Source organism: Macrobrachium rosenbergii, chromosome 55 (genome assembly GCF_040412425.1).
Source record: "Macrobrachium rosenbergii isolate ZJJX-2024 chromosome 55, ASM4041242v1, whole genome shotgun sequence".
Taxonomy (NCBI): Eukaryota; Metazoa; Arthropoda; class Malacostraca; order Decapoda; family Palaemonidae; genus Macrobrachium; species Macrobrachium rosenbergii.
The window spans coordinates 54,787,371-54,796,984 of NC_089795.1; the positions used below are offsets into that span (position 1 = coordinate 54,787,371).

General features: G+C 34.2%; 1 protein-coding gene across 1 annotated transcript in view; it reads left to right on the forward strand.

Moving 5' to 3' along the window:
• The window catches only part of Gycalpha99B (guanylate cyclase 1 soluble subunit alpha 2), a 1,063,824-nt gene that overhangs the window by 616,467 nt on the left and 437,743 nt on the right, over positions 1-9,614 (forward strand). The window contains exons 11-12 of the mRNA XM_067098553.1: positions 3,999-5,281; positions 9,274-9,352. The gene's annotated coding sequence lies outside the window, so the exon portion shown is untranslated. The remainder of the gene's footprint in view (positions 1-3,998; positions 5,282-9,273; positions 9,353-9,614) is intronic.

Here is a 9,614-nt window from a genome sequence, read left to right on the forward strand (position 1 = left end):
TAACTTGTGAGGGGTAAAACCAACAAGTAAGTTCTCGACTAGCCCAACTAGAGCTGTCATTACTTTAAATATCCATTTCAGAAAGCCTACTCTGTGAATAGAAGAAAGCGCTTTAAAAAATGCAAGAGCATCACCTAAGTTACAGATCGCAGTTAACGTTAACTTTGATGAAATGGAGCTTTCACTTAAGATGAAATGAAGCTTTCACTTAAAATAATTTTTTTTTACCGTACTGATAAACTTACAAAACCTCTGAGTAGACCTTCCAGAAAACTGTCTAAGAAGTCCTTTCAAACAAGTGGTCGGATAAGTAGGAATACTAAGTAAATGGACGCTAAAACTCTTGTGTTAAAGAGATAGTGAAGTAGATTCCATCAACTATAATTTGGGTTTATCTTTTTGATAGTATAATTAGAGTTTGTATATTGTATGAATTTTATATTGCTCGTTATATTATTGGCACTAATCTTAACTAGTAAAATTAAGAGACTGGAATTACAAATTTGTTTAATTAGAACTATAAACAAAGTGGAAGCTGTAATTTACGTTACATAAAGCTCCAAAACAAAGTTAAGAGGTATTGTGGATTATATATATATATATATATATATATATATATATATATATACATAATTATTCTGATTAAATTTGCTAGAAAGATATTACGTAAAACTTCCTTAGGTAGTATTTAGTCCCTAGACTGTAAGACTAAGTAACTGAACATTTTCATCCGAAAATCCGAGAAGCAGGAACGGAAATGAATAAATGACACAGACTTCTGGAGAGCTGAATTGGAGTGTAAGGGAACAAAGGCTCCCCGATCATTTTCTTGAGTTTTGTAAGGAGAAAATTTAGAACATAATTGTTACTTGTGTTGAAATGCCGAATCGGATAAATACTATACTACAGACAAATGATAGAGAGATTTAATAATGTAAACAACGACGGCATTATTATGATTATTAAAATGGCAAAGAAAACACATTGTACAACTGATCCGATGCCAAATCTGAACTTAGTGGTGTTGAAATATGCTCATGCTTATCTTTGAATGCAAGTTCCCTATAGCTGAGGAAGTGGCTGTTAAACAAACAACTTGACCATCAAAGTTGAACTTTATACAGGCCTCTTCCGAAAATATCTTTTATGTACAAAATGTTAGAATATGTAATTCTTGAACAGATAATTAGGTATCTGGAAAGGGTAAATGCTTTTACTGGATGGTCAGTCGGCTTATAGACACTTATACCCTAAAGAAACCTCTAAGTTCTGTTGTAAATGACCTATTAGAAACTATAAATAAAGAAAATGTGGTATTTTGGTGCTGCTCGATATCAGCGCTGTTTTTAATACAGTTATTCATGACCTCTTTCAAATTATTTACGATCGATTGGTACTACTAAAGATGATTTTGAGTATTTGAAAAGCTACCTGTTAGACTAAAAATACTGTGTACAAATAGGGAACTCGCCTTATGAAACATTAAGAGGAGGAGCACCTCAAGGCAGTGTATTAGGTCCAATTTCATCTTGTATTATGAAACATGCTACAGGGACGCTGGGGTAAAGTTCGAGCTATTTGCAGATGACACCCAATTTTGTTAACGATACAAATGAGATAATAAATGATGTCCTCACCAGCGTAAGGAATGGGTACCTTTTAAGCAGTTGATATTAAGTGAAAATAAAACTTGAGTTTATGTTATAGGAAGGGAAAATGAAATAAGAAACCTTCGTGATTTTTGCCTTAATATAAATAGAAATATAATTTCGATCGCTGACAAAGCACGTGACTTAGGTGTGCTACTAGACTGTTATTGTCTTTAGTGCTCAGATTAAAAATGTCGCAAGGGTTACTGCACATCATTTCAGAAATATTTCCTTTGTTAAAAAATATATTGGAGACTGCACATCATCTTAGAAATATTTCCTTTGTTAAAAAATATATTGGAGAATGTTCCATAAAAATCTTTTGATTAATTGTGTCGTAAACTGGGTGAACAACTGCAGAAAATACTTTGCCTAAGATGCAACTAAATACTAAATTGAGCGCCAAGACTGATAAAGGATGTTGCATCGCATGACAGGACAGCCTGTATTGTCTGAGTTGCACTGGTTCCCCATCAAAGCTAGAGTAATGTGTAAAATATGTGAAATGATTCATCACGCTGTCATGGCTGGGCGTCCAAAATATTTGAATGATTAGCTGCATATAATACATCCAATGCATGGAGTCAACACAAGAATAAGTACAGGTGCACAAGTTTGAGTCAAAATGCAATTCGAAAGTAGGCTTTAGAAACTTTAAATAAATCTGCCACTCCAACACTATACAGTAAGCTCCCAATTGGTATCAAGAGGACTGAAAGTCAGGGCGTCATTTCAGATTTTTTTTTTTTTTTTTGGAGGGGGAGGGGACAAAACAGTTTGGCCAGCCAGAAGCGAACCTAATCCTGAGTTTTTATTTTGAGCTATTTTATGTGTTTTTTTGAAGCCACATGAGCAAGGTATTTCAGCAAAAAATTTATACTCCCACTACTATATGTTTTATCTCATCATCACTGGTGGCTAGTAGACAGACAAAGATCAAGAAACATAATATTTCTAGAAATTTTATATATTTATAATTGCACATTTAAAAATAAAACATGCTGTTACTTCTTGGGGCTTGGGGGTGAGGGGGCCAAGTTGAGGTTCTTGCGGGGGCAACTTGGGTCGGGGGGGCAAGTTGAGTCTTAGGGGACAATTATTTAAATAACCCCCTGCACAGAAGTATCAAGTCGTTCAAGAAAAAATTATAGATGTGACTTTTTCTGAGTGCATAGCAGGGTGGATTTGACAATGAATAGGGATTACGCAATCCAATAAATAAAAGAATCCGAGAATGTGTCTTTGTGATTTTGTATGTAACGAGTTGAGCTCGCAGGTTTCGCAGAGCGCTTTCGTTGGAGTGGGACCTTAAGAAAGACCAGTAAACAGTAATATTTTTTTTTACTGCGTTACAATACGTAATATACCGAAGAATATTTATTCACTTGTTCGGTAAATTATTGCTAAAAGTTTTCCGTTATGATACACAGAGGCTAATTTTGTCAAGAACCGACAATTCATAAAACGAACAATCAGTCAGTTAGCGTGAAAACATCTACAAATTCTTTTAAAGTTTCCCCTTAAACAAAACCAAGGACGCCGTACTCTTCCGCATAAATCGTCCAAGTTTCAAGACAGGTGAATCCATGGTCCTTGACGGTGACCACGCAAACAGCAAAGGGGTTCTCGAATCTCGGCAAGCAGAGCTTTTCTTTAGTTTTCGTCTCTGGAATAGCGAAGTAACATAGTATTAACTTGTTTGTTTTTTGGTAGGTTCCATGCTACTTGAGTAGCTGAAAGTAGTTCCGTACCGGCAGATCTTGCCATTGGAGTTTGGAGCGCGATAGATTGTCAACGTTTAATTGTGGCGACCCTCTAAGGCTTAACAAAGGTTTAGTTGCACTACGTTTGTCGTGTAATACCTTTGTTAACATTTGAGGTTATCGTGATTTCAGTTTAGTATTTTTTCATATCCTAAGGGTTTATGGGTATAGTTACTAGACGTAGTAGGTTGTTACAACAATATTTCTTGAGCAATACTTTTTAAATTTTGATTTAAAGTTTGTGGACAACATTGAATATTTGGTCTGATTTTTTACTTGTTCTTTAAGCTTTAGTTATCATATAGCATTTATCCTATTTTTCGCTTAGATACAAAACTGTCGTAGGTTTTCATTTACTTAAGCATTACAAATATAGCTTTCAGGGCTTGGAGATCTGATGGTACTTGGAGTTTAGTATTTAATTTACAATGTACTTGGAAATGAAGTGCTTGTTTAAGTCTTGACTGTGTAAAACCTAACCCCTTTTTTAAAGCTTTATCTCCTCGTTCTTGTAAAGAAATGCATAGTTATTTCTGCTTAAGTAAATGCATATCCTGCTACTATTCTAACTTTAAACTACTTCCAGATTTGTGACAGCTATACCACTTCATGAAGCAAATTACGTTTGTGAGGAATAGAAGTCAAAGTTCTTCAAAGTTTCTCGTAACTCAAACTGGTTCTCTCGCCGTGTTTGGCTTAAAAACTAGGTGAAGTATAGTATCAGTCCTAAGGTTTTCAAATTTATATGTTTTACTTTCCAATTTTTTTTTTACCTCCACCCCTACGGGGGCGGTGCCTCTGTAGGGGTGGAGGCCCCTCTCATGCCCTGATAGGTCTTAAGACCTATCGGCTGGGCATGGGAGGGGATTTTTTTTTTTTTTTAGGTGTTAAGTGCATCAGTCTAGGTATTTTTAGTATTAACGCACCTTTGATTTTAAATTTGTTGTAGAGATTTAAAGTAACTTAACGTTTATATTGATCACTTAAGAATTATAAGAATTTTGCAGTTGTGGGAAAACCTTTTAAATTTTGCAATTAGTTTTATAGTACAATAGTTAACGTACTCTTCTAAATATTTCTTGATTTGTTAAATAATTCTGGATTTAATATTTATCCTTCAAGATTTAAATTTCCGAACAGTAATTTTTGCATCTGTACTTAAAAGGTGGATTAACTTTGTTTTCAGCAAAAAAGTTTTTAGTAATGCATTTTTGTCTTAACTTGTATATTTTAATCTTCAAAATTTGAAATTTTAATAGTTATAACTGCTGTTAGTGTAGTAATTGTAAGCTAAGCGAAACTAGTGCTAATCATATAGTACAATAGACAGATACTATTTTATACAATCGGCAAGTGATGCCAGGAGGTGCTCTGCTCATACGGGTCTAATTGACCTTTTGTATTTTTTCTGGTGGCATCTAAACGTCGTGTCGTTTGATGCGGTCGTTTCTCTGGTTGGTCATTCCATTGTTAGCGCTTTTTGGTGCCTCCCGTTCCTTGGTTTGGTAACACTTAATTTTTATTTGGCTTTGAATTGGCTTTGGTCAAAGAATTTTTTTTGGGCTTTGGTCAAAGGATTTTTTTTTGAGTAGTTTGGTCTGTCCTGAAGCAAATTGGATCTATCACAAAGGCCTCAGTTCATTTGAGTTAATGAAACTTTATTTTACTGAAGCTTTATATTTTACTGATGTCTTAAATGTAATTTTTTAATTGCAACCTAAGTTCTTTTTAATTGTAGAAAGTGCAAACAACATTTCTGCCGTAGTTTCTTTGCTTTACAGGCTGTGGATTGGAATAGTTGAAACCCTGTTATTCAAGAACTCCGGTGTTAGGTGTTCGTTGCTTTTACAACAATGTTTTTTCCATGAGGTGAGACAGGAGCCTGATGTTACTGATATACTGCACTTATGCCGAAAGTTGTCTTGCTTTGATCAAAAGGTGTAGTTAGTAAACTGATTTTTCAATAAAGATCACACATAAATATGAACGTCCTTACCTTCTCTAATAGAAAATTCACGTTTCTTGCCATAAATTTCGAAATTATAAAGCCATAAATTTCGAAATTATAAGGAAATAGTTTTGATTTCTAATACCTGAAATTACTTGTACAGCAAGTGTTTTGTGTGGTAAAACTCTTTAAATTAATAAAATACATAAGCCAGTGACTAGAATCTTTAGAATCTTGACTCTCAGTGATGGTTTAAAAATTGAATGAAATCCTGAAAGCCCATAAATATTAAAGCCAAATAACTGAAGGCAGTTGACAAGTCAGGCACTCATGAAGCCTTAATACCAAGAAATAAACCTAACATAAACCTAATCTTATTTTACTACTATAGTATGTTACCATCGCCTTTATCATTATCAAGCTCATAATTTATATATTTCATAATCAGTCATAATCACTTCTAAATCTCTAGGGCAATGCATTTTCCATACGGTTTAGAACCTTTAGAAGGTTATCGGTTATAGAATTCTGTGAAGCAACTCTTGAGGTAGTTTTATACTGAACAGTATCACGGTCGATTGTTAGTCCTCATGATCGCGGCTACTATATCCATCTAATCTTTTATGAAAGTAATTGAGGACGCATACTTCCATATTTTAAAGCTATAATATAGAAATGAGTGAAATCCAGGGGTTGAGGTCTTTGCTATGCTCGAGTGCCCCACTGTATGATAGGAGGGCTTCACCTTTCCTAGGTGGTCATAACTTTGGGAAGTATTGGTTTACATTCCTTGGTCATTTTTCACAAGCCTATATGACCTTCTGACCCCGAAACACCAGACCTACGGTTTGATATAGTACGCGAGATAGAATGAAACTAGGAGCACTGAAGACATTCTTTAAGAGCTTTTTTCACTCTTAAAAATTTAAGTAAGCAGTAAAAACTGTAAATTGACCTTCAAACTGCCAAGATAGATTACGAAAATATGCAGTTAATTTTTTTTCAAAAGTAAAATTTCTTGACTATGTTTTTAATGACTGATGGTACCTCATTCCAATAATGAATTCGTATGTGAATACGATTTTTTTGCAAAATACTTTTATACAATCCTTAAAAATACATTAATACATTAATCCTTAAAATGAAAATATTTTATCAAATGTTTTTTGAGTCAGTGAATGCTTTGTTAAACGAGAACTGTTTTCATCTACGCCTGGGTGATATATTCAGTAAAGAGTAATAATGTCTGTACTGTTGATAAAATTTTTTTCTTAAGGAGTGGAAGATATGATTAGTGAAACTTGGTAAGTGGACGGTTGACTTACATCCATGTTGTTGATATAACCACTGGAATTTTAGGTACTTGGTTTTTTTACGACTGTTGTTAAGTAGCAGCAAAACTTATGCTCGAACCCTCTGAACTCTGGCCCGGCTCTGAGGCAGTTCTCAACGTTAGACCATGATAGCGCCAAACAGCCACAAGGAATGAGTGCATGCTTACGCTTGATTTGTTTTAATATAGTAACTGCCAATTAACGTTTAAATTTTACTTAGCTATATTATTAAAAATGATAAGCTTACAGCATTCGCTAACTTAACGCAGATGTCTTTGATACAATAAGAATAGTAACAGCATCTGGCAGACTTTCGAACAGTCGTTCTCGTAATAACGGCGATGAATGAGCAGTTTAACCATTCCTTAATTTTTAATACTAGAAATGCACTTGCATTTCCTTATATACAGTAATATGGTTGTATATTGGTTAAGAAGGAAAGGGAAGATTATAAAAGGTTTTGATAATCAGTTCATTTAATATGACATTATTAGCCTATTATTACCTAAAAATATCATAGCTTTTATGCTCTTTCTAGCGTTTACATACTAACAATAGCACAAGTTCATTAACATAGCAAAAGACCAATGTTCAAATATTTAAGCAAAAGACCAATGTTCAAATATTTAAGCAAAAGACCAATGTTCAAATATTTAAGCAAAAGACCAATGTTCAAATATTTAAGCAAAAGACCAATGTTCAAATATTTAAGCAAAAGACCAATGTTCAAATATTTAAGCAAAAGACCAGTGTTCAAATATTTAAGCAAAAGACAAATGTTCAAATATTTAAGTGGCCAACAATGATAAAATAGTTTGTTCTGTTACGTTACACCGTCAGGTACCCCATGGGTGAAGGGTTTAGCCAAATCTGCATAGCAGAGGACATTGACAATGAAAATATCTAAAAAGTACTATACTCACTTCTTGTCAAGCCACCTAAATCAAGCTTTGCTGTTCCAAACATTTTGTTAGGAAATGAGCTGAGGTGAATGGAATATGAAATGAAATGATGAATTATAATTTTGATGAAAATGTCATGTATATTCAGCAGTCCATTTTGGTAATATATTTTCAATGAAAACTTCACTTTATGGGATCCGATGTAGTAATAAAGAAACGAGCAAGTTATTTAGGTCATTTTGTAGTAGTCAATTTCAGTTCCTTTTGTTCATTCTGGTTCAATCATTATCGCCGTGAACCTTATCTGTATGCGCTTGCATGTGTGCGTGTCTTTCTTACTGTTAGGCCCTGTCCACACTACCGGGCATGCCCGTCGGGCACTTCCAGCTGTTTATATTTTCTCTCGCTTCTGAAGCAGTGTTACCAGACAATCGCATCGTTGTGGCTCCATACTCGGTCGGTCATTATAGTGGAACGGTTATGGGAACAGTGTTTGCCCGTCGGTGAGTGTCCGCTAGTGTGGACAGGGCCTTAGGTTTCATGTATCCTTTTGCAATTTTGAGTTTCATTTAGTGCTTTTAGAATGATCATTCTTATCTGCGATATCCAAGTTACAGAATAACGCTGTCGGTAGTTTTGCGTAAATGTCATTAAAATCGCGGGAGGTTTTGTAATACCTAGAGAACAGAAACCCAAATGAACCTCAATTAGCAAGCAACTTGAAAGGGAAATGAAAGAGGCTGTTGGCCGCCGTCGGTGTCATGCAATACCTTCCGATGCTGATTAATAGCCAAGTCGGTAATTGGCTAATTTATCTTCCAATGCAGTTGTCTTTCGCCTCAGTTGTCAAGCAAGACTAAAAGGCCATAGGGGAATAAAGCTGCCTAGTAATGTAAATTAAGAACCTAACTATAATTAGTTCAAATTAACAAAAGATATTCAGAAAGTTGTGTAATAAAATGTGCACATTCAGTGTTGTGACGTTAAAACTAAACGAACACTCGAATTATTTTTTCAATTGAAATCATATGGAAATATATACACACAAAAAGATAACGAAAAATAAATGGTTTTGTTTTGTCCAAAATTGTACATAGGTATCGTGAATGCAGCTGCGAAAGATTACTGTGTGACTATAAATAAAATGTAACAGAATACTCATCAAAAGTTTAGATAAAAATTGAGACCTTTCTCTAGCCAGACATAATAAAAATGATTTCGTAAGACAAATAGGAATTGATAACCATCGAGATCGTATTGTCGTTTATGACAATGTTATAAAAGTTGTTTTTATTAAATTTTCTGTATTATAAGATACTGGCATAATAAAAGTTAACTTTCAGCCTCTAAATTTATTTAAAGTTCATATTTTACCGTGAAATCTATTCAGTAAGACGAGAGTTTAAACTAAATTGAGTTTTAAATATGCCATACACATCTGTTTGCATGTAGTTGTAAGGCTATGGAGTGGCTAGTTAAAAAACCTAACTATATAATATTCAAGAATCTTATATTTGAAAGAAGAAATGGCTGTTTTGTTTCACAGAATAAAAAAAAATGTTACTCGCTTTTTCATTTAAATATTCAGTTAGATCTAATTCTTTAATGTATCAGTATGCCAGAAATCGTTGTTTGCCACAGCTCACGTCTGTTAATGCGATTTCTTTTATTTTGCAGGTATGGATTTATCAGAAAGCAGCAACGACCCAGACTTCTGACGTGAGCCAAATCTGATAGAACTCATCAAGTCGGAACGGTCAGTTTAGATTCAACCTGCTGTGGAATTTTCCTTCCTATAAGTTCTTCATAATTCTATTTTGCCTCATCCTTCAAAAATGGTAACATTTGGGTTTGTTTTGTTCGCGTCATTTTTAAGCTCTAGACATTCTCTGAGTTGAGCTTTTCATAGAGAGGTTTTTCATTCACAATTTCATCACAATACCACACCGTCTTACATGTAATGGCATCAAGTCCTTGAATATTCCCAGTCTTCATATATATATATATATATATATATA